Source organism: Balaenoptera ricei, chromosome 2 (assembly GCF_028023285.1).
Source record: "Balaenoptera ricei isolate mBalRic1 chromosome 2, mBalRic1.hap2, whole genome shotgun sequence".
NCBI lineage: Eukaryota > Metazoa > Chordata > Mammalia > Artiodactyla > Balaenopteridae > Balaenoptera > Balaenoptera ricei.
The window spans coordinates 153,401,705-153,426,768 of record NC_082640.1 but is presented as its reverse complement, the minus strand read 5'-3'; the positions used below and the strand labels follow the sequence as shown (position 1 = coordinate 153,426,768).

Below are 25,064 nucleotides of genomic sequence, written 5' to 3'. Positions count from 1 at the left end.
TGGGAAGGAGAAGGTAAATATTATGGTGAAATTTGAAGTTTGGTTATCAGGATGGGTGAGAGTATCATTAACTAAGAAAGCAATACAGAAACAATTCGGATGGAAGGGTACTGAATTTGGTTACTGATGAGGGAAATGTGAGATGCCAGCAGGACATCAAGGGGTGATTCCAGTATGCAACAGCAAGGAGTGTCTGGAGTTTGGGAGAGAAGGTAGGTCTATATTTAAGCATTAATAGTATACACCTAGTAAATCCAATAATATACACTTCTTTTTTTTTACACTCAACAATTTATAAGTGTACAGTATAGTCTTGTTAGCTGTATGCACATTGTGTACAACAGATCTCTAGAACAGTTTCATCTTGTGTGACTGGAACTCTGTACTTATGGAACAATGATGCCCCATATTTCCTCCTTCCTCCAGCCCCTGGCAACCACCACTCTACTTTGTTTATATGAGTTGATTACTTTAGATATCTCAGATAACTCTAATCATGCAGTATTTGCCTTTTTGTGACTGGCTTTTTTCATTTAGCATAATGACTCAAGGTTCATTTGTGTGGTAGCATACGACAGATTTCCTTGTCGTTAAAGGCTAAATAATATTCCATTGTATGTATATATTCATTCCTCTGTTGATGAACATTTAGGTTGCTTCCACATCCTGTCTACTGTGAATAATGCTGCAATGAACATGGATGTGCAAATATCTCTTTGAGATCTTTTTAAAAAAATTTATTTATTTATTTATTTTGGGCTGCACTGGGTCTTCATTGCAACATGCGGGTTTTCTCTAGTTGCGGTGAGTGGGGGCTACTCTTTGTTGCAGTGCGTGGGCTTCTCACTGCTCTGGCTTCTCTTGCTGCAGAGCACGGGCTCTAGGCGTGCGGACTTCAGTAGCTGTGGCATGTAGGCTTCAGTAGCTGTGGTGCATGGGCTTCATTGCTCCGTGGCATGTGGGCTCTTCCTGGACCAGGGCTTGAACCTGTGTCCCCTGCATTAGAAGGCGGATTCATAACCACTGTGCCACCAGGGAAGCCCCAAGATCTTGTTTTTAATTCTTTTTGATTATTTATTTGGAAGTGAGACTGCTAGATCATATGGTAGTTTTAATGTTAACTTTTGGAGGAACCTCTTTACAGTTTTCCATAGTAGCTGCACCATTTTACAATCCCACCAGCAGTACACAAGGGTTCTGATTTCTCCACATCCTCACCAACACTTGTAATTTCTGTTGTTTTGATAGTGGTCATCCTAATAGGTGTGGTTTTGATTTGCATTTTCCTTATAATTAGTGATGTTGAGCATCTTTTCATATGCTTGTATATCTTCTTTGGAGAAATGTCTCTTCAAGTCCTTTGCCCATTTTTTAACAATTTTTATTGTTGTTGTTACTGAGTTGCAAGAATTCTTTCTGTATTCTGGAAATTAACTCCTTATCTGATATATGGTGTGCAAATATTTTGTTCCATACTATAGGTTGCCTTTTCACTCTACTGATCGTGTCCTTTGCTGTGTAGAAGTTTTAAAGTTTGATGTAGTGCCATTTGTCTATTTTTGCTTTTGTTGCCAGTGCTTTTGTGTTACATCCAGGAAATCATTACCCATTCCAGTCTTGAGGCTTCCCCTTATGTTTTCTTCTAGGAGTTTTATAGCTTCAGGTCTTACCTTTAGGTCTTTGAGACATTTTGTGTTAATTTTTGTACATGGTATAAGATAAGAGTCAATCTTCATTCTTTTGCATCAAGTTTTCCCAACATCATTTGTTGAAGAGACTGTCCTTTTCCCATTGTGTAGTTTTGGCACCTTTGTCAAAAATCATTTGACCATATATGCAAGGGTTTGGTTTGTTCTTTATTTCTAGTCCCTTAATTTGTCCAGTTAGGTTACTGACTTGAGACTTTTCTTCTTCTATAATGTAGGTTTTACTGCTATAAACTTTCCTGTTACTACTGCTTTTCCTGCATCCCATAAGTTTTGGTGTTTTGTTTTCATTTTCATTAGTCTCAAGATATCTTCTAATTTCCTTGTGATTTCTTCTTTGACTCATTGGTTGCTCAAGAGTTTAACTTTCACAAATTTGTGAATTTTCAAACTTTCCTATTCTTAGTTGGAATATTTTGAGCTTCTTGAATTTCAAATTCCATTTCTTTCCTCAGCTTTGGGAAGTTTTCAGCCATTATTTTGTCAAATAAGCTCTACGTCCCTTTCTCTCTCTTCTCTCCTTCTGAGACTCCCATGATACATATATTAATCTGCTTGATGTAGTCCTATAAATCCCTTAGGCTTTCTTCACTTGTCTTCATTTTTTCCTTTTTGCTCTTCTGACTTGATAATTTCAAATGATCTTTCTTCAATTTCTTTCTTCTGCCTGATTAAGTCTGCTACTGAATGCCTCTAGTGAATGTTTCAATCTAGTTATTGTATCCTTCAGTTCCAGAATTTCTATTTGGTTCTTTAATTTTTATGTCTTTGTTGATACTTTCATTTTGTTCATGAATTATTTTCCTGATTTTGCACAGTTTTCTATCTGTGTTCTCCTGCAGATCATTTAGCATCAAGAAAATTACCTTGAATTCCTTGCCAGGAAATTTATAGATCTCTGTGCCTTTGAGGTTGGTTTCTGGAGATTTAGTTTGTTCATTTGATTGGGTCATGTTTCCCTGTTTCTTCACGTGCCTTGTGAATTTTTTTTTTTTTTTTTTGGCTGAGTTTTATGCATTTGAAAAACTAGCCACATCTCCCAATCTTCATGGACTGGCTTTGTACAGGTGAAGACTTTCACCAGTCAGCCTGGCTAGAGATTCTGGAGGCCTCTGAAACCTTTTTTTGGGTGATGTGACTTCTCTTGGCTGTGTATGTAACTTCCTAATCAGAGGTTTGCCAGTTTCTTTTCAGAAGTCCATAATCTCTTATTCCTTCTGGTGTCTGCCTGCAGTATTGCAGGTTCCCTGGTGCTGCATTGGCAAACCAATCTACTCTTCTATTCTTAGGCATCGGAAGTATGCTGGCTCAAATGTCCTGAGTCAGGTAGACAGAAACCTCCCCACCCACAAAAAAAAAAAAAAAAAAAAAAGCCAGACACATGTTCTACTCTTCTCCCTTCTGCCCAATGGAGAAACTGTGAGTTGGGTGCTTTCTCTCCATCACACTGAGCCACGCTGGCCTCTGCACCATTTCAGGCTCTGTGGTGTCAGTGCAAGCTGCTTCTGCTCTCCCTTGCTTTCAGTGGCCCCCATGTACCCAAACTATGTCGATTCCATTAGCATTGCATCAAGCAAGACAGAAACCAGTTCCTTGGGCAGCCTTGTGAAAAGCTGGAATGTTGGGTGCACATTCTATTCTTTTCTCTCCTTGTCCCTCCAGTGGGAGACTACAAGCCACCAGGTGTTCTCTGCTGATCATGGTGAGCTGTGTTGGCTTGGGGGAGGAGAGATCACATGTAAAGTGAAAAGACTCTTCTTACCCATTTTAATGCAGCTGTTCTTGGCTTGTTCTTGGCTTTGCCCACACCTGGGTACTGCAACATCTTAAGTGGTTTCTGAAGTTCTCATAAGATATTTTGGTCCATATATTTGTTAAGTTGGTGTCTGTAGGGGAAAGAAGGGTAGGACTTCCTATTCTGCAATCTATTAACTTAATGTTTTTAGCTATACCAGATACAATACTGACAATGAAGAGGCTAAAAAGATTAACTAAAAGTAATAAATGAGTCACAATTTTTCATATAAAATAAAAATGTGATAAGCTAGGAAAACAAGACAAGTGAGATCAAATTTAAATTGAAGGTAAATACTCCTTATGGAATTATTAGGTTTTACAAATAAAAAAAATTTGAAAACTTGGTAAATAAACTATATGAGGATATATGAAAGAAACAGTTGATTTATTTAGGAGATTAGATGAGAAAGTTGAGAAGGGCAGTGCCTATTAATAGTACCTCAATAAATACTTACGGAAGTGAATTGCTAATTATCTTTAGTTATATAAAGAAAAATTGAATAAGTGATGCTAAGCAGTTGTTGTTTGATCCAGTAAGTGTCAATTAAGGGAGTAAGGAATTAGTTTGCAGGAGAGAACTAGGAAATTTTTTCTAAAAATAAGAACTATAAGAAATGAGCATACTTCTTCAAGAACTATTTCATATTTCTCTTTTCTGAGGAATATGAAGAAAAAAGAAAACTTCCTGTTTTTTATGGCAAGGTGCAAGAAAATTGACTAGAAGATTTATCCATAAAGAATAGATTGAATGGCATAAGACTAAAACCAAAAAGCAATGATACACTCCAGGTAAGAGGCAGTAATAGGCCCTAAATCTGGGTGATAGTAGTGAGAATGAGTGAAGGAATAAGGGCCAGAATAAAAACACAAAATAATTTAAGGAGAAGGAGCAGTTAAGAAAAATAGTATCGGTAACAAAGAGGTTAGCATTTCTGCTAATGTCTATTGTTTTCCTTCTCTGCTCCCATTCTGAATTCTTACTCTGGATGTTCTGCTGTCCCTTGCCTGCTCTGCTTGCCCAAGGTCTTCCTCTAACTTATTTACTCACTTACCTGTTCAACCCATTTATTGAGAAACAGTAATTGTGCTAGATCCTGGGAATAGTACTGGTGAACAAGATAGATAAGGTAAGGGACTACAGGGCACAAGAGAAAATAATAGGAGGGGCACTTTGCTCAGATTTGAGAGGTGCCCCTTGAGGAAATATAAAATAAGTAGAAGTTTTCCAGGGAAAGAGAAGGGACAACAACATTTTGGAAAAGAGGGAACTTTTTGCAAATTGAAAGTGTCATATGGCTGGAGCACTGAATTCAAGGTGGGAGTGGTAAAGGTAAAACTAGAGGTAAGCAGAAGCTAGACTATAAGCAATTTCAAGGATTTGGGACTTTAAGAACAAGAAGAAACTATTAAAGAATGAAGTCATTAAAAGAGTATGACAGGTTTAGATTTGCATTTTAGAAAGATAATAATGGTTGCAGGAAGAGAACAAAAGATAAACACTGCAAAGATTTTTGGTTTGTAAAACTAGGTAGATAGTGATGTCATTCCTTGAGATGTGAGGAAGAACAGGTTAGGATTATAAATTTAGTTTTGGTCATGCTGAGTATGAGATAACTGTGGAATATCCAAGAAGACATCTACAGTAGATAATTGGAAATAAGTCTGAAGTTTAGGGAAAAATACAGGTTTACTGAAGCTTTGTGAGTAGATGACCTTGCACATGCAGAATACAGAGTGTGAATGCAAGGTCTAAGAGAGAACTCTGAATAACACTGATATTTAATGACTGGGTCAAAAGTAGGAGCCTTCAGAGAAGCTGGAAAAAAAGGAAACAGATATTTTAAAAGGAGAGGACAGAGCCACATAGCACAGGGAGATCAGCTTGGTGCTTTGTGACCACCTAGAGGGGTGGGATAGGGAGGGTAGGAGGGAGATGCAAGAGGGAGGACATAATGGGGATAGATGTATATGTATAGCTGATTCACTTTGTTATAAAGCAGAAACTAACACACCATTGTAAAGCAGTTATACTCCAATAAACATGTTAAAAAAATAAATAAATAAAAGGAGAGGACAATGCCAAGGAAGATAATTGTTTCACGGAGGGGGTGATTAGGAGAGGTGCCCAACCTTGACCTACCTTCCTTTAGGCTTTCCCTTTTTCTTATACCCTAATAATAGTACTGTATGCACCCATTTTCTTAAAACTCAACACTTAGAGGTCGCAGCCAGATTATCTGATAAATTTACCTAAAATTAATGGATTCTAAAGGCTTGATTTGTTACCCCATTCAGTTAACAGATTATCACTGAAGTAGTTTTTTTTTTTTGAGACAATGCCTTCACTCTAAAGAACAATTATTAAAATAAAAACAGTAATATCAGCAGCACTAGTAGTAATAATAACAATAGTAGCAGCTAACATTTATTGAGTGACTACTGTCTACCAAACATTTCACAGTTCAATCCTCACAATAACCTTTAAGGTAGATACTCTTATTATCATTTTACAGATGAAAAAATGAAGGCAAGAGATACTGAGCACTTGCTAGTAAGCAGAGAAACCAAGATTCAGGTAGTTGAATACTAGAGTGTGTTTTCCTGTATAAAATGAGCCAGTGAGGACAGGTGTTTGAGATCCACAGATTTTTCACTGTATCTCAATATATATAAAAAAGGCACCCACTTGCTCTGCTTATGTATGTGCCTGAATTTGAGCAGCACATCAATTTAGAGGGTTCAGGCTTGTTAAATCATAAATCTTGCTTATTGAAAGTGTTTCATTACTTTCTTAAATTAGAATTAACATTTAGGACTTATAATACTTTAAATACTAAGGGGTTTTAATGGACTAGATCTATCATTACAGGAAATGTTTATCAAACCTGATGGTAATGGGATGATGGACAGGTTTCATACAAATATTTAAGATCACTATCATTAAGATGATGATGGCATCATTAAAAAGATGATCCATTATGTGTCACTATTATGTATGTAATATCCATACATAAATGTAGTATCACATTTATGTATGGATATTAAAAGTATGTGAACAGAAGGAGATATAAGTAAGGTTATAGATAGAAAATAATTAATTATAAAATAAAACAGAAGTAAATCTAACTCCTGAAACCTTTGCCTGAAGTATTAAGGTCACTGAGAGAAACCCTAAAAAATCATAAAATTCAGTTGATTAGAATAAGACTAGCAAACTTTTATGCATAAAGTAGAAAAAGCAAAGCCTCACAGAAAGTTAGGAGCTGCAGATAAACTAACATATCTCAAATTTTCATTTAATAGTTACGGGAAGAATTTTAATGAATGACATTTATCTCATCTGCATCCCACTGAACCCTGTTTTATCATATAATGAGTGTCTCCAATAAAACAGTAATGTCTTCAAGTAAATGTGTCTGTAAGATAAAATTACTTTGAAATTAAAAGCCTATTTGAAACTGGGATGAATGTGCTAGTCTTTGAGAACTGGCAAAACAATTTGGAAGAAAAGAGTTGCTTGAAAAGAAGGACAATGCTGAGTCAGTTTCAAAATAGAGCCATGGGAAATCCTTTACTTCAGTAGTGACTCAACTGAATCATTATTCCAGTTTCTTGCTACTGTAGTAATAAAATGTCTTAATTCATTTAAAGAAGAAAGTCAGGGGAGAACTTCAAGATGGTGGAGGAGTAAGACATGGAGATCACCTTCCTCTCCACAAATACATCAGAAATACATCTACATGTGGAACAACTCCTACAGTACACCTACTGAATACTGGCAGAAGACCTCAGACTTCCCAAAGGCAAGAAACTCCCCACGTACCTGGGTAGGGCAAAAGAAAAAAGAAAAAACAGAGACAAAAGAATAGGGACCTGCACCAGTGGGAGAGAGCTGTGAAGGAGGAAAAGTTCCCACACACTAGGAAGCCCCTTCACTGGCGGAGACAGGGGGTAGGCGGGGGTGGGGTGGGGAAGCTTCGGAGCCACGGAGGAGAGCGCAGCAACAGGGGTGTGGAGGGCAAAGCGGAGAGATTCCCGCACGGAGGATCGGTGCTGACCAGCACTCACCAGCCTGAGAGGCTTGTCTGCTCACCCGCCAGGGCGGGTGGGGGCTGGGAGCTGAGGCTCTGGCTTTGGAGATCAGGTCCCAGAGAGAGGACTGGGGTTGTGCGTGAACACAGCCTGAAGGGGGCTAGTGCACCACAGTTAGCCGGGAGGGAATCCGGGAAAAAGTCTGGACCTGCATAAGAGGCAAGAGACCATTGTTTTGGGGTGCGTGAGGGGAGGGGATTCAGAGCACCGCCTAAACGAGCTCCAGAGATGGGAGCGAGCCGCGGCTATCAGTGCGGACACCAAAAACGGGCATGCGATGCTAGGGCTGCTGCTGCAGCAACCAAGAAGCCTATGTGCAAACACAGGTCACTATCCACACCTCCCCTCCCGAGAGCCTGTGCAGCCCGCCACAGCCAGGGTCTCGCGATCCACGGACAACTTCCCTGGAGAACACATGGTGCGCCTCAGGCTGGTGCAACGTCACGCTGGCCTCTGCCATTGCAGGCTCGCCCTGCATTCCGTACCCCTCCCTACCCCCGGCCTGAGCGAGCCAGAGCCCCCTAATCAGCTGCTCCTTCAACCCCATCCTGTCTGGCCAGGAACAGATGCCCTCAGGTGACCCACACACAGAGGCGGGGCCGATCCAAAGCTGAAACCCAGGAGCTGTGTGAACAAAGAAGAGAAAGGGAAATCTCTCCCAGCGCCCTCAGGAGCAGTGGAGTAAATCTCCACAGTCAGGTTGATGTACCCTGCCTCTGTGGAAAACATGAATAGACAATGAATCATCCCAAAATTGAGGCGGTGGACATCAGGACATTGAATCACCAGAGACCTCCCAGCTCCATGTAATATCAAAAGGCAAAAGCTCTCCCAGAGATCTCCATCTCAATGCTAAGACCTAGCTCCACTCAACAACAAGCAAGCTACAGTGCTGGACACCCTATGCCAAACAACTAGCAAGACAGGAACACAACCCCACCCATTAGCAGAGAGGCTGCCTAAAATCATAGTAAGGTCACAGACACTGCAAAACACACCACTGGATGCAGTCCTGCCCACCAGAAAGATAAGATCCAGCCTCATCCACCAGAACACAGGCACTAGTCCCCTCCACCAGGAAGCCTACACAACCCACTGAACCAACCTTAGCTACTGGGGGCAGACACCAAAAACAATGGGAACTATGAATCTGCTGCCTGCAAAAAGGAGACCCCAAACACAATAAGTTAAGCAAAATGAGAAGCCAGAGAAACACAGCAGATGAAGGAGCAAGGTAAAAACCCACCAGACCAAACAAACGAAGAGGAAATAGGCAGTCTACCTGAAAAAGAATTCAGAGTAATGATAGTAAAGATGATCCAAAATCCTGAAAATCGAATGGAGAAAATACAAGGACCTAGAAGAACTAAAGAACAAACAAACAATGATGAACAACAAAATAATTGAAATTAAAAAATCTCTAGAAGGAATCAATAGCAGAATAACTGAGGCAGAAGAACGGATGAGTGACCTGGAAGATAAAATAGTGGAAATAACTACTGCAGTGCAGAATAAAGAAAAAAGAATGAAAAGAATTGAGGACAGTCTTAGAGACCTCTGGGACAATAATAAACGAACCAACATTTGAATTATAGGGGTCCCAGAAGAAGAAGAGAAAAAGAAAGGGACTGAGAAAATATTTGAAGAGATTACAGTTGAAAACTTCCCTAATATGGGAAAGGAAATAAACAGTCAATCAAGTCCAGGAAGCACAGAAAGTCCCACACAAGATAAATCCAAGGAGAAACACGCCAAGACACATATAAATCAAACTATGGAAAATTAAATACAAAGAAAAAATATTAAAACCAGCAAGGGAAAAACAACAAATAACATACAAGGGAATCTCCATAAGGTTAACAGCTGATCTTTCAGCAGAAACTCTGCAAGCCAGAAGGGAGTGGCAGGACATATTTAAAGTGATGAAAGGGAAAAACCTACAACCAAGATGACTCTACCAGGAAGGATCTCATTCAGATTCGACAGAGAAATTAAAACCTTTACAGACAAGGAAAAGCTAAGAGAATTCAGCATCACCAAACCAACTTTACAACAAATGCTAAAGGAACTTCTCTAGGCAGGAAACAGAAGAGAAGGGAAAGACCTACAGTAACAAACCCGAAACAATTAAGAAAATGGTAATAGGAACATACATTATTGATAATTACCCTAAATGTAAATGGATTAAATGCTCCCACCAAAAGACACAGACTGGCTGAATGGATACAAAAACAAGACCTGTATATATGCTGTCTACAAGAGACCCACTTCAGACCTAGGGACACATACAGACTGAAAGTGAGGGGGAAAATGATATTTCATGCAAATGGAAATCAAAAGAAAGCTGGAGTAGCAATTCTCATATCAGAGAAAATAGACTTCAAAATAAAGACTGTTAAAAGAGACAAAGAAGGACACTACATAATGATCAAGGGATCAATCCAAGAAGAAGATATAACAACTGTAAATATTTATGCACCGAACATAGGAGCACCTCAATACATAAGGCAAATGCTAACAGCCATAAAAGGGGAAATCGACAGTAACACAATCATAGTAGGGGACTTTAACACCCCACTTTCACCAATGGACAGATCATCCAAAATGAAAATAAATAAGGAAACACAAGCTTTAAATGATACATTAAACAAGATGGACTTAATTGATACTTAGAGGACATTCCATCCAAAAACAACAGAATACACTTTCTTCTCAAGTGCTCATGGAACACTCTCCAGATAGATCATATCTTGGGTCACAAATCAAGCCTTGGTAAATTTAAGAAAATTGAAATCGTATCAATTATCTTTTCTGACCACAATGCTATGAGACTAGATATCAATTACAGGAAAAAAATATAAACACATGGAGGCTAAACAATACACTACTTAATAACCAAGAGATCACTGAAGAAATCAAAAAGGAAATAAAAAAATACCTAGAAACAAATGACAATGAAAACACGATGACCCAAAACCTATGGGATGTAGCAAAAGCAGTTCTAAGAGGGAAGTTTACAGCAATACAATCCTACCTCAAGAAACAACAAACCTCTCAAATAAACAACCTAACCTTACAACCTAAAGCAATTAGAGAAAAAAGAACAAAAAAATCCCAAAGTTAGCAGAAGGAAAGAAATCATAAAGATCAAACCAGAAATAAATGAAAATGAAATGAAGGAAATGATAGCAAAGATCAATAAAATTAAAAGCTGGTTCTTTGAGAAGATAAACAAAATTGATAAACCATTAGCCAGACTCCTCAAGAAAAAAAGGAAGAAGACTCAAATCAATAGAATTAGAAATGAAAAAGGAGAAGTAACAACTGACACTGCAGAAATACAAAGGATCATGAGAGATTACTACAAGCAACTATATGCCAATAAAATGGACAATCTAGAAGAGATGGACAAATTCTTACAAAAGCACAACCTTCTGAGACTGAACCAGGAAGAAATAGAAAATATAAACAAACCAATCACAAGCACTGAAATTGAGACTGTGACTAAAAATCTTCCAACAAACAAAAGCCCAGGACCAGATAGCTTCACAGGCGAATTCTATCAAACATTTAGAGAAGCGTTAACACCTATCCTTCTCAAACTCTTCCAAAACATAGCAGAGGGAGGAACACTCCCAAACTCATTCTATGAGGCTGCCATCACCCTGATACCAAAACCAGGCAAAGATGTCACAAAAAAAGAAAACTACAGGCCAATATCACTGATGAACATAGATGCAAAAATCCTCAACAAAATACTAGCAAACAGAATCCAACAGCACATTAAAAGGATCATACACCATGATCAAGTGGGATTTATCCCAGGAATGCAAGGATTCTTCAATATACACAAATCAATCAATCTGATACACCATATTAACAAATTGAAGGAGAAAAACCATATGATCATCTCAATAGATGCAGAAAAAGCTTTCAGCAAAATTCAACACTGTTTCATGATAAAAACCCTCCAAAAAGTAGGCATAGAGGGAACTTACCTCAACATAATAAAGGCCATGTATGACAAACCCACAGCCAACATCGTTCTCAATGGAGAAAAACCGAAACCATTTCCTCTATGACCAGGAACAAGACAAGGTTGTCCACTCTCACCAATATTATTCAATATAGTTTTGGAAGTTTTAGCCACAGGAATCAGAGAAGAAAAATAAATAAAAGGAATCCAATTCAGAAAAGAAGAAGTAAAGCTGTCACTGTCTGAAGATGACATGATACTATACATAGAGAATCCTAAAGATGCTACCAGAAAACTACCAGAGCTAATCAATGAATTTGGTAGAGTAGCAGGATACAAAATTAATGCACAGAAATCTCTTGCATTCCTGTACGCTAATGATGAAAAATCTGAAAGAGAAATTAAGGAAACACTCACATTTACCACTGCAACAAAAAGAAAAAAATACCTAGGAATAAACCTACCAAAGGAGACAAAAGACCTGTCTCTAAAAAACTATAAGACACTGATGAAAGAAATTAAAGATGATACAAACAGATGGAGAGATATACCATTTTCTTGGACTGGAAGAAGCAACTTTGTGAAAATGACTACACTACCCAAAGCACTCTACAGATTCAATGCAATCCCTATCAAACTACCAATGGCATTTTTCACAGACTAGAACAAAAAAATTTCACAATTTGTATGGAAACACAAAAGACCCCAAATAGCCAAAGCAATCTTGAGAAAGAAAAACAGAGCTGGAGGAATCAGGCTCCCTGACTTCAGACTATACTACAAAGCCACAGTAATCAAGACAGTATGGTACTGGCGCAAAAACAGAAATACAGATCAATGGAACAGGATACAAAGCCCAGAGATAAACCCACGCACATATGGTCACCTTATTTTTGATAAAGGAGGCAAGAATATACAATGGAGAAAAGACAGCCTCTTCAGTAAGTGGTGCTGGGAAAACTGGACAGCTACATGTAAAAGAATGAAATTAGAACACTCCCTATCACCATATACAAAAATAAACTCAAAATGGATTAAAGACCTAAATGTAAGGCCAGACACTATCAAACTCTTAGAGGAAAACATATGCAGAACACCCTATGACATATATCACAGCAAGATCCTTTTTGACCCACGTCCTAGCGAAATGGAAATAAAAACAAAAATAAACAAATGGGACCTAATGAAGTGTAAAAGCTTTTGCACAGCAAAAGAAACCATAAACAGGACAAAAAGACAACCCTGAGAATGGGAGAAAGTAATTGTAAATGAAGCAACTGACAAAGGATTAATCTCCAAAATTTACAAGCAGCTCATGCAGCTCAATATCAAAAAAACAGACAACCCAATCCAAAAATGGGCAGAAGACCTAAATAGACATTTCTCCTAAGAACATATACAGATTGCCAACAAACACATGAAAGGATGCTGAACATCACTCATCATTAGAGAAATGCAAATCAAAACTACAGTGAGGTATCACCTCACACCAGTCAGAATGGCCATCATCAAAAAATCTACGAACAATAAATGCTGGAGAGGATGTGGAGAGAAGGGAACTCTCCTGCATTGTTGCTGGGAATGTAAATTGATACAGCCACTATGGAGAACAGTATGGCAGTTCCTTAAAAAACTAAAAATAGAACTACCATATGACCCAGCAATCCCACTTCTGGGCATATACCCTGAGAAAACCATAATTAAAAAAGAGTCAGGTACCACAATGTTTATTGCAGCTCTATTTACAATAGCCAGGACATGGAAGCAACCTTAGTGTCCACTGACAGATGAATGGATAAAGAAGATGTGGCACATATATACAATGGAATATTACTCAGCCATAAAAAGAAACGAAATTGAGTTATCTGTAGTGAGGTGGATGGACGTAGTGTCTTTCATACAGAGTGAAGTAGTCAGAAAGAGAAAAACAAATACTGTATGCTAACACATATATATGGAATCTAAAAAAAAAAAAAAAGTGGTCATGAAGAACCTAGGGGCAAGACGGGAATAAAGACGCACACCTACTAGAGAATGGACTTAAGGACATGGGGAGGGGGAAGGGTAAGCTGGGAGAAAGTGAGAGTGGCAGTGTATAGATGGACATATATAACTACCAAATGTAAAATAGATAGCTAGTGGGAAGCAGTCGCATAGCACAGGAAGATCAGCTCGGTGCTTTGTGACCAGCTAGAAGGGTAGGATAGGGAGGGTGGGAGGGAGGGAGACACAAGAGGGAAGAGATATGGGGATATATGTATATGTATAACTGATTCACTTTGTTGTAAAGCAGAAACTAACACACCATTGTAAAGCAATTATACTCCAATAAAAATGTTAAAAAAAAAAAGAAAAAAAGATGTGGCACATATATACAATGGAATATTACTCAGACATAAAAAGAAATGAATCTGAGTTATTTGTAGTGAGGTGGATGGACCCAGAGACTGTCATACAGAGTGAAGTAAGTCAGAAATAGAAAAATAAATACTGTATGCTAACACATATATATGGAATCTAAAAAAAAAAAATGGTTACAAAGAACCGAGGGGCAGGACAGGAATAAAGACACAGACCTACTAGAGAATGGACTTGAGGACACGGGGAGTGGGAAGGGTAAGCTGGGATGAAGTGAGAGAGTGGCATGGACTTATATATACTACCAAATGTAAAACAGATAGCTAGTGGGAAGCAGCCGCATAGCACAGGGAGATCAGCTGAGTGCTTTGTGACCACCTAGAGGGGTGGGATAGGGAGGGTGGGAGGGAGATGCAAGAGGGAGGAGATGGGGATATATGTATATGTATAGCTAATTCACTTTGTTATAAAGCAGAAACTAACACACCATTGTAAAGCAATTATACTCCAATAAAGATGTTTAAAAAAAAAAAAAAAGAAGAAAGTCAGTTCTGTCATTGTATAACCCAAACCCCGAAGCCTCTATTTTACTTCTTTTACAGTTTGTTCAAATACTCTCCAGAAATTAGTATAGAATTTTACACACAGTTAAATGAAGAAGAATGCCTTTTCATCAAATTAGGTGCAGATAAATTATTTTGCACTCTAGGGATATTTCTGCCTAGATAAATAATGTTGACTACTATGTTAGAATGAGAATTGAAACATGACCTTACTATACCATTGTTTTCATAATCATAACTTTATTAATCCAGAAACTTCTTGCCCAGGAAGATAAAACTTCAAATAACTTTATTACTCAACCTAGGAATTTCCTGAAAGACCCATTAGCTTTTGTTTTTTTATTTGTGTTTCTTCTTTTGTTTTATTTATGTATGTATGTATGTATGTATGTATGTATGTATGTATGTATATATGGCTGTGTTGGGTCTTTATTGCTGCATGCGGGCTTTCACTAGTTGTGGTGAGGGGGAGCTACTCTTTGTTGCAGTGCCCGGGCTTCCCATTGCGGTGGCTTCTCTTGTTGCAGAGCACGGGCTCTAGGCGCAGGGGCTTCAGTAGTTGTGGCTCACGGGCTCTAGAGCACAGGCTCAGTAGTTGTGGCGCATGGGCTTAGTTGCTCCGCGGCATATGGGATCTTCCTGGACCAGGGCTCGAACCTGTGTCCCCTGCACTGGCAGATGGATTCTTAACCACTGCACTATCAGGTAAGTCCCGACCCATTAGCTCTTAAATAGACAGTATCAAAGACAGTTTAAACACCAAGACTCTTTTAAGCCCTCATCCACAAATCCTTGTATGCCGGGGGTGGGGTGGGGCTGGGGGCCCTGGGCACTGCTGTGGTACACAACCCCTTTTCAGGGAGTAAGGCATGCTGTGGGCACATGGCCCTGGTCTCCACTGCTGGCCATGAGGTGGCCTACTGCAGAACTAGCAATTGGCTTAGGCTGCCTGGCCCTAAGCCCTGCCTGGAAAAGCAGGTGGGAGGAAAAGTGGGGAGGGGTGCCTGGAGTCTGGCACAGCAGATCATATTAATCTCAAATTTGGCATTGACATGCTGGGTTCACTTTGAGGCAAGAAAATGAAAGAGATATTTGTGTGATAAAAGTTCCTCCAGAGACGAAATATACAGATTACTTTGTGATTGGGAATGGAATCTCCATCAGATACTTACATGTCATGGCCTACCTAGTTCACTGTGAAATGTACAAATGCCTGAGATGTAAAAGTGAGCCTCACATTAAGATCCAAAGGAAGACAGATTGAAAGATTTAATATTGTTAAGATGGTAATAGTACCCAAAGCAATCTATGGATTCACTGTAATACCCATCAAAGTCCCAAAGGCCTTTTTCTTTTCCCCAGAAATGGAAAAGCCAATCCTCAAATTCATATGGAATGGCAAGGGGCCCCAAAGAGACAAAACAATATTGAAAAATAAGAACAAGGCTGAAGGATTCTCACTGCCCGATTTTAAAACTTACTACAAATCTACAGTAATCAAAACAATGTAATATTGGTATAATGATAGACATATAGATTAATGGAATAGAATTGAGAGTTCAGAAATAAACCAATTAACCTATAGTAAATTGATTTTTGACCAGGATGCCAAGACCATTCAATGGGGGAAAGAATAGTCTCTTTAACAAATGGCACTGGGACAACTGGATATCCATATGCAAAAGAATGACTGGATCACTACCTCACACTATATACAAAAATTAACTCAAAATGGATCAATGACCTAAATATATAAGAGCTAAAACCATACAAGTCTTAGAAGAAAACATAGGAGTAAAGTTTCATCACTTTGGATTTGGCAATGAAATCTTAGATAGGATATCAAAAGCACATTCAACAAAAGAAAACATATATATATAAAACTTTATCAAAATTAAAAACTTTTGTGCATCAAAGAACATTATCAAGAAAGCGAAGAGACAACATAGACAGTGGGAGAAAATATTTGCAAATGATATATCTGATAAGGTCTAGTACCCAGAATATATAAAGAATTCCTACAATCAACAACAAAAAGACAAGCCACCTGAGTAAAAACTGGACAAAAGACTTCAATAGATAGTTCTCCAAAGAAGATACACAAATGGCCAAGAAGTACATGAAAAGATGCTCCACATCATTTCTCATTAGGGAAATGCAAATGAAAACCAAAATGAGATACCACTTCACTCCTACTAGAATGGTTATAATGAAAAAAAAAAAAACAACAAAAAATGAAAAACAAAGTAACAAGTTTCGGCAAGGATGTGGAGAAACTGTAATCCTTGTACACTGCTGTTGAGAATGTACAATGGTTCAGCCACTGTGAAAAATAGTTTGGTAGCTCCTCAGAAAGTTAAACATAGAATTAATATATGACCCAGCAATTCTATCTCCTAGGTATATACCTCAAAGAACTGAAAATAGGTACTCAAACAAATATAGGTACAGGCATGTTCAAATCAGCACTATTCACAATAGCCAAAAGGTGGAAACACAAATGTTCATAAACTGACCAATGCATAAACAAAATGTGGTATAAATGTACAGTGGAATATTATGCAGCCATAACAAGGAATGAAATACTAACACATGCTACAACATGGATGAACCTTGACAACATTAAGTAAAAGAAGCTAGATAAAAATCGTCACATATTACATTCATCTGAAATTGTATGATTCCATTTATATGAAACATTCAGAATAGGCAAATCCTTAGAGGCAGAAAAGCAGATTGGTGGTTGTCAGGGCCTGGGGAATGGAGAGTAACTGCTTAAAGGGTACGGGGTTTCCCTTTGGGGTGATGAAAATGTTTTGGAACTAGATAGAGGTGGTGGTTGCACGACATTATAAATTTACTAAATACCACCGAATAATTGACTTTAAATGATTAATAATTTTACATTATGTGAATTTCACCTCAATTAAAAAAAATTAAAAGGAAAGACACTGATGATTGGTTTTATGTGGACTTTGGCAGCATGGTAATTCATTTGATGTTCTAGAAACCAGAGAAACCTACCAACTAGAGAATTATGGATCATGTACTCATATGACATTTAGTTTAGATAGCATCTAACATTACCTAAAGATTTCATTCTTGGAATTGAAGATGACACTTCATCTCTGAGTCCAGCGGAATTTGAGTATGAATGAAGTGAAATGAACTATTTTAGTTATTTCAGATTTGGAATGACTCATTTCTCTGAAAAATATAACTCCTTATCTCTATATAGTTTGGTTTGGTTGTTATTAACATAAGCCTTACCTGTGTCCTGGGTACTCATGCTGACTGACACGTGAAGACTGTAGCTAAATGACTGAATACACCAAAAAAATCCATATGTTCAAGTCACAACTTTAACATGTTGTCTTTATTTTGGGGGATCCCTGAAGGATTTCCTGGAGTTAGCATTGGCCCTTTTGTTCAACTTGAGCTTTGCTCAGGTTTTAATTAATTTTGCTTACATGCAAATCTATTCTGTAGAGTAGAAAGGCCAAAATTAAAGTAAAACCAAACAAAGCCACACACCATACACACAAAATCCTTGTCTTGCTGTATCCACCCATCTTAAACTGTTACATCATGATCTTTACCCAATTCTAATCAATTCTAATCTAGTCAAAATATTTATGATATTTTGAAGCTAGGTTTAAGTTGAGTTTTTCAAACTGTCACAATGAAAAACTCAACTTAAACCTAGCTTCAAAATATCATAAATATCTCAATGTTGAGCCCACACTGAAATGCTACTAATACTCTGTTAAGGTGGTATTCTCCCTGGCTACACTAACCTCTTATTTGTGGGGAGTCAACATTCAACAGTCTCAGAGGCCATAAGGAGACCCAGTCAAGACTGACCCCTTCCCGCCAGAGCCCAAGATCCTTGATTTGACAACAGCAAGCTCCTCTGAGACTCCTTGACCCTCCTGCTTTGGGGAATGGGAGTGTCTCTAATCACCACAGTGAGATAAGTAAGTCTCACATTAGACTGAACACTCATTTATTTTCTTTGAGCTCCCCAACTGCTAAATTTATTTTGTCTTGTAGGAATAAGGAACCCATCTTTTTACTAAAAACATTACTGTCTGTCTCTGTCTATCCTTGGCATTTTCTGTTATACCTCTATAAGGGGAAAATTCATATGGAAAAATATGGGCGTAGGCCCCAATAAGTCTATTTTGCAAACTGGCTCTGGGAATTGAGAGGTTCAGGTTTCTTCTCAAAGTGGTGTCCTTTGATTAAGCTTTGCCCTGCGTTACCCATCAATCTCTGAGAACTTTCCTTGTTCTTATTTTGTTAGAGTCTGGCTGTGGAAGAGAGCTCCCCTTCAAACCTTTTGATGCTCTGGAACTACAAATACGTCAGTTCGTAGCTGGACAGTCCACTCATTAGGTTGGGGAGTCTGATGTATGAGGTGTCCAAGCAACACCTTGGATGGACTATTCACAGGTTCTCGTTTGCATTAGTCTAAACCTAAATCTATGCCTCTATCCAGGCCAGAATCCTACTTCTTACATGCATTTATGTTATACCCCAAATCTATGTATTTATCTTTAATTTCACCAAGGATAATTTAGAATTATAGTGGTCACTTTGGGGAACTTCTGTTATAAACAAAATTGTTTGAGAGGTGCTGTAGGACAAAAAAGGAACAAAATTCCAAACATCTAATGGGCTGGATATTTTTGATTGGCGTGAGGAAATATCCAAAAGAAATTCAGATTCCAAAATTGCTTAAAGAAATTCCTTGGCCAAGGCAAAATAAAAATGTGAAAAACTTAAAATAATGTTTAGATCCTCCAAAATCATACCTTGAACCTAGTGGATTTTATCTATTTCTTTTGCCCCATCCTATACTCCTCCATTTCCCTCCACCCATCTCTCCCTCTGCTCCACTCCCCTTTCCTTGTGGCTGGCCAGAAACTTCCAAAGCTCAGTTACCTCTTAAAGTTTAACTTCCTTCAGAACAGAAAAAAATCCCCTTATGGTTGATTTTAAGCTCCATTCTTCCTCTGAGCTGAGAGTCATCAATGACTTTCCAAAGCCTAGAAAGGGCAGAGTGAAATTTGCAGAGAAATTTGGAATAATTTTAAGAACATATCCAGGGCTTCAAGTTCTATAACAATTAGTTCTTATGTTTGTGGAAGCTTGAGACGCAAAAAATTCCATGAGAAAGCAGAATTGAAGAACCTGTGGGTAACTTAGAAGAACCTAAACTGCATAGGAAACCAGAGGGGTTTAGAAAAGCTATAGAAGTTGGTCATAGTCTTTTGGAGGCTATTCCCGAAGTCCTTCCTGAGAAAGTAGACTGGGCTCTGACCTAGTCTTACAAGCAAGGAAAGGATAACACTGGAGACCTCAGGGATAGGCTCTTTAACAGTTTTAGACAGCACTCAGGAGTAGATGTTAAAGCAGATGTGACTCCTAACTCTCTTCTAGATTTTTGTAAACAGTCTTAAGCCAAATAGGGGATTTAGTAGGCAAGCAAAAACTAGTATGGGAAATAATGCCACTGCCAGAACTCAAGCACCTTGCTGAATATTTTGGGAGTCTTAGAACAAAAACAAAATAAAACTCAGAATAAATTGATAGCATTAGAGATAAAACAACTAGCTATTTCTACCAGGGTCAGTAAATCCCAATAGAGGGAATCTCTTGATAAAGATACTTACAGATACTATATAAAAAAGGATATTGGAAAAAGAACTATCTTGTGTTAGCTAAGAAGCTAAAGGGGAAAAAAAATAAATTAATGAGGGGTATTTTTTGTTTTACCCTTAAATTCCCAGGGAGAAATTTCTCTAAATATTAAAGGAGAACCTTGCAAAAAAAAAATTTTTTTTTAATTGATATAGAGGCAAACACTATCAATCTTAAACTTGACCACTGTTACACAACCTCCCCCATGGGGTAAAAAAACTACTCAGTGGGTATCTCTAATAATCCTTTTGTTGGTTCCATGTCATTCATAACTGTTACCCTTGGACATTTAACAAAATAACATTCTTCCTTCTTCTGTGATATCATACCTGCTAACTTGCTAGGCAGGGTGTACTATAACAGAATTGTTAAATATTTTCCTTATGGTTTCTTTCTTGAAGTCTCTGAGGACTCCCTTATTTGCAAAGAGATTACAGCTAATTTGGAAATTGATTTACTAGTATCTTTGTGTTTAAATCAACCCTAAATTGAAGATCTCAAGGAGATGCCAGACTTTTTCATTCTGTGAGCAAACATTCAATGAATATAGGGAGGATTACAGGGGCTGAACCTATCAGTACCCAAATCAAGCCATCGAAACCTATACCCCAAAGTGTAAAATGCTCTCTTGAACCAGAAGCTAAAGAAGCACTAAAACTAACAGGTAAAAGTAAATAGAGAAAAGATGCAACATATGTTGTACTAGTCTTTGTAACACTTCTATCCCTCAGTCAAAATGCTGCATGGGTGGGGATAGGGATTTGTTCAGCGCAACAGGCCCATAATAGAATAGTCATTTCCCACTTCCAAACGTATTTTATCTTCAGTGCCTCCTGAGGCTGCATATTTGACTGTGGAGATTTATGTTCTGCTTTCTTTAATGACTCTTTAGGTCAAAATAGTCAATATTTGTTTGCCTTCTCCTGAGAAAATACAAAATATACTTTGACTGCTATGTTGCAAAGATTTACTGAAACACTCTCCTACTTTTCACAAGTCCTCAACCAGGACCTTAAGACTTTATATTTCCCTGTGATTCTACTCAATTCAACATGTGGGTAACGTTGTGTTCTAAAGATAGAATGAGCTCTAAGATTGATTCCATCTATCCACTTATTTTTTTAACTCACAAAGAGGATGAAGTTTCCAAAGAGAAGTCATAACTTTGTCTAAGTAAAGTTCATTACCTAGAACATGATTTCTCTCAAGGAAGTAAATCTCTTACTCCTGACAGAATATGGACTTTAACTAAGAGATAATATAAAGGATTCTTGAGTCTCACTGACCGTCGCGGGCAATGCGTTCCCAACTTTTCTGCAATTGCCATGCCAATAAAAGACTTAACCAAGTCCTTTGAAAGTGAACCTCTTCCCTAGGCACCAAACATGAACAGGCCTTTTGCGAGTTAAAATTAGCTCTTTACTAACTTCCTACCTAATCTTTATAAAATTTCATCCTTAGAATATGATCCTTTGCCAGAGGCAAATCTTCCCAGATGGCAGAACTCTGTGAGCACACCAGAAGTTTTAGTTAGCTACAGATATTAGGGTTAATACATGCATTGACAGTAGATTTGCTTTTGGGTTATTCCATGATTTTGAAATGCTTTGGAAACAAGGAAGGGTTCTTGACCTCAGAAGGAATCTCAATTAAGAATGGTTAGCAATTTAGGGACCTCCCTGGTGGTCCAATGGTTAAGACTCCATGCTCCCAATGCTGGGGGCCCAGGTTCGTTCCCTGGTCGGGGAACTAGATCCCGCATGCCATAACTAAAGATCCCACATGCTGCAATGAAGATCCCGCATGTGGCAACTAAGATCCAGCACAGCCAAATAAATTAATAATAATAATAAAAAAAGGTTAACAATTTATAGAAATTTTAAGTGCTCTAATGCTTCCTGAGGAAGTGGCTATTATAAAAATAGGAGCTCAAACAAAAGGAGATAATATGGAAACTAGAGGAAATGTCTTGACTAATCATCATGCCAGACAGACAGCCTTCACTAAAATTATAGCCCTTATAATACCCCAAGGGACCAAGTCTTTGCTTTAAAAGCAAATTGAGTTCAAAGCCCCTTTTATAGAATGCTAGCAATCAGCTCCAGTCAGAAAAGAGGTACCAGGAGAAAGCTGGGTGTAAATTGCACTATTAGCTATTTAGCAGCACTGAAGGACTTCAAATAGAATCTTATAAAAATTTTACATGAAATTACCCGTAAGTTAAAGAAGAAATTTGCCACTGTAAATAATTAATACTGATGGGAAAGCTTTACTCTATCTCATCTGTCACCACTATAATCCTGGTAAGAATATAAAGGTGGGACATGGATAAGAGTCCAAAACTCAGGGCCCCCTCCTGAGGTTTAAACACCTTCAAATGGGTTTCATAGAACTACTCTCTGGGTTTTGAATATGTTCATGGTGATTGTTTACTTATTCTTAGGATGGTTTGAAACCTTCCCTTGATAGAGAGCTATACTCTAATAGTAGGAAAATTTTCTTGATTTCATGTTCCCAGTCCAGGGAATTCTGACCTTTCTCTCTAGTGATGGAGGCATCCATTTTCCTGGGCCTATTACTAAAGAGTTTTGGAAAGATATGCCACTTACTAATTTCACCTCCAATCTTCAGGAAAGGTAGAGAGAACAAACATAGAGACTCTTGAACTTCCATGACCTAAGGCATTGTCTTTAATGGCAATGAGATCAAATCTTTCTGTGGTTCATCAACTCTCCCACATACATCTAGGAATATCTCCTTAAATTCCACACTATTGCAAGCAGAAATGGCTAAATATTGCAAGGAATTATTCATGCCATACACCAAGTCTTATAAACAGGTACAAGCAGCCTTTCATCAACACCCTTTTAAATAACCTTGTATGACCTAAAACCCAGAGAAGTGGTCTTTTGGAAGAGACATCAGAGAAAGACAGCTCTGGAACCCCGTTGGACCTTATCAAGTACTGTTAGTAATCAGCACAGCTATACAACTCTAAAGGTTTGATCTTTGGATTCATGTCTCCCAAAGAGGCATAATCCATTCCTGAATTTGTAGATTTTAAGCCGAGGAGTTTTTAGAAATCCTCTAGAAACAGACAATTCTCTGAAAGAGACATCCTCCATCCAAAACCTTTGACCACATGAGTGTAGGGAGCTTCTACCCAAGATCCATAGACTAAGAAGGTGGACTGCCACAGTTTTATCTGCATTCTATTGTTCTTTATTTTCATTGTTATTTTATTCCCTTTCTTCCCCTGGTTTAATGTTTCTTTAACTGTTATCTATATTGCCCTATTCTTAACATTGCACTCCGTTTGCATCCTTAATCATTCATTGGTATGTATCTAATACTTGGCTGTTATTTACTTGTGAACTAGCTAAAGCATACAACCAAACTGGTTTTGCACTACATTATTATCATTTTTTTTGGTAGCCACTCAGATTCCTTTGGTTCCACTTCCTCGTAATGAATCTGTTGGTTTCCTGGGGAACTATACTCAACTATTAGGTGACTTTTCCAATGACAAACTATATAACAGGCCAAAGAGATGGAAATCTAAAATCCTTTCTTAGGTCATACCTAGAAGACAAGGTTCTTGACTCCACCAAAATAATTCTCTAATTTTTTTGGGTGGGAACCAAACTTTAAAAGAAATAGAACTTGTAAGGGAACTAAGAAACAACAATGTATTTGGAGGCTGTCTCACTTTTATACACCTTACAAGTTAAGATACTATTTTTCTTTTGTTTCAGAACCTCTAAATGGACGCAACACTTTAAATTTTATTGTATGGTGCAGAATTATTTTTGATGAGTGGCTCCAAATGTTATAACATATTTGATAAGCACTTATGGGTATTTTGGTCCCAAATAGGTCATTGGGTGTTAACTGATGCCTGCCTTCAGTGGAGTCCCCAACATCATCCAAGATCCATTTTTAAGCCAACAGTTTCTTTTTGAAGAAAAAAAAGATTGTTAGATAATTTAATTTTTAAAAAAGTAGGAAAAGTGGACCTTGATTTAAGAATAAAAATCATGATCACTCTAGGGAAATTCTGGACTTCTTTCTTCCTTTCTCAAGCCTCTTTACTTCAAGCTTTACAAGAGGCCCAGAAAGTAGGGAGTGTGCTACATGCTCTGATTCAGAGACTAGGTGAGTTAGGTAATGCCACCAAGACTAAAGAACTCCTCACTTGAAAGTTTCATGAAATTACAGTGGCAGTGGCTCAGCTGCTTTAGATATAATATTGGCCTTTCAACAAAAAACATGTGCTGCTTTTAGATAAGAATGTTGTTCTTACATGCCTATATACTTCTCTGGGATCATTTATATTACTAAAAAGATCCAGTAAGCAAACAAAGAAGTCAGAAAATTGGGTAGTTTGGCTAATAACCCTATATCTTCTTCTAAAGACTCCTCAGATAGGCTTAATTTTGTTTTTGTTTTTCTCCCCAGTTTTATTGAGATATAATTGACATGCAGCATTGTGTAAGTTTAAGGTGTACAGCATAATAACTTGACTTTCATATATTGTGAAATGGTTAATAGAATAAGTTTATTTAACATCCATCACCTCATATAGATACAAAAGAAAAAGAAATTTTTTTCTTGTGATGAGAACTCTAAGGACCTATACTCTAATAACTCTCAAATATACCATACAATAATGTTAACTATAGTCACCGTGTTGTACATTATATCCTCAGTACTTATGTGCCTTATATCTGGGAGCTTGTACCTTTTGACCACCTTCATCCAGTTCTCCTAACACACACTCCCTGCCTCTGGTAACCACAAATCTGATTTCCTTTTCTAGGAGTTTGTTTTGATTGTTATGATAAGTGAGATCATACAGGATTTATC

General features: G+C 37.9%; 1 protein-coding gene and 1 pseudogene across 4 annotated transcripts in view; one reads left to right on the top strand and one right to left on the bottom strand.

Moving 5' to 3' along the window:
- Positions 1 to 25,064, bottom strand: part of GPHN (gephyrin) — a 626,292-nt gene that overhangs the window by 150,619 nt on the left and 450,609 nt on the right. The window lies entirely within an intron of this gene.
- Positions 15,375 to 17,650, top strand: LOC132360838 (mitochondrial assembly of ribosomal large subunit protein 1-like; annotated as a pseudogene).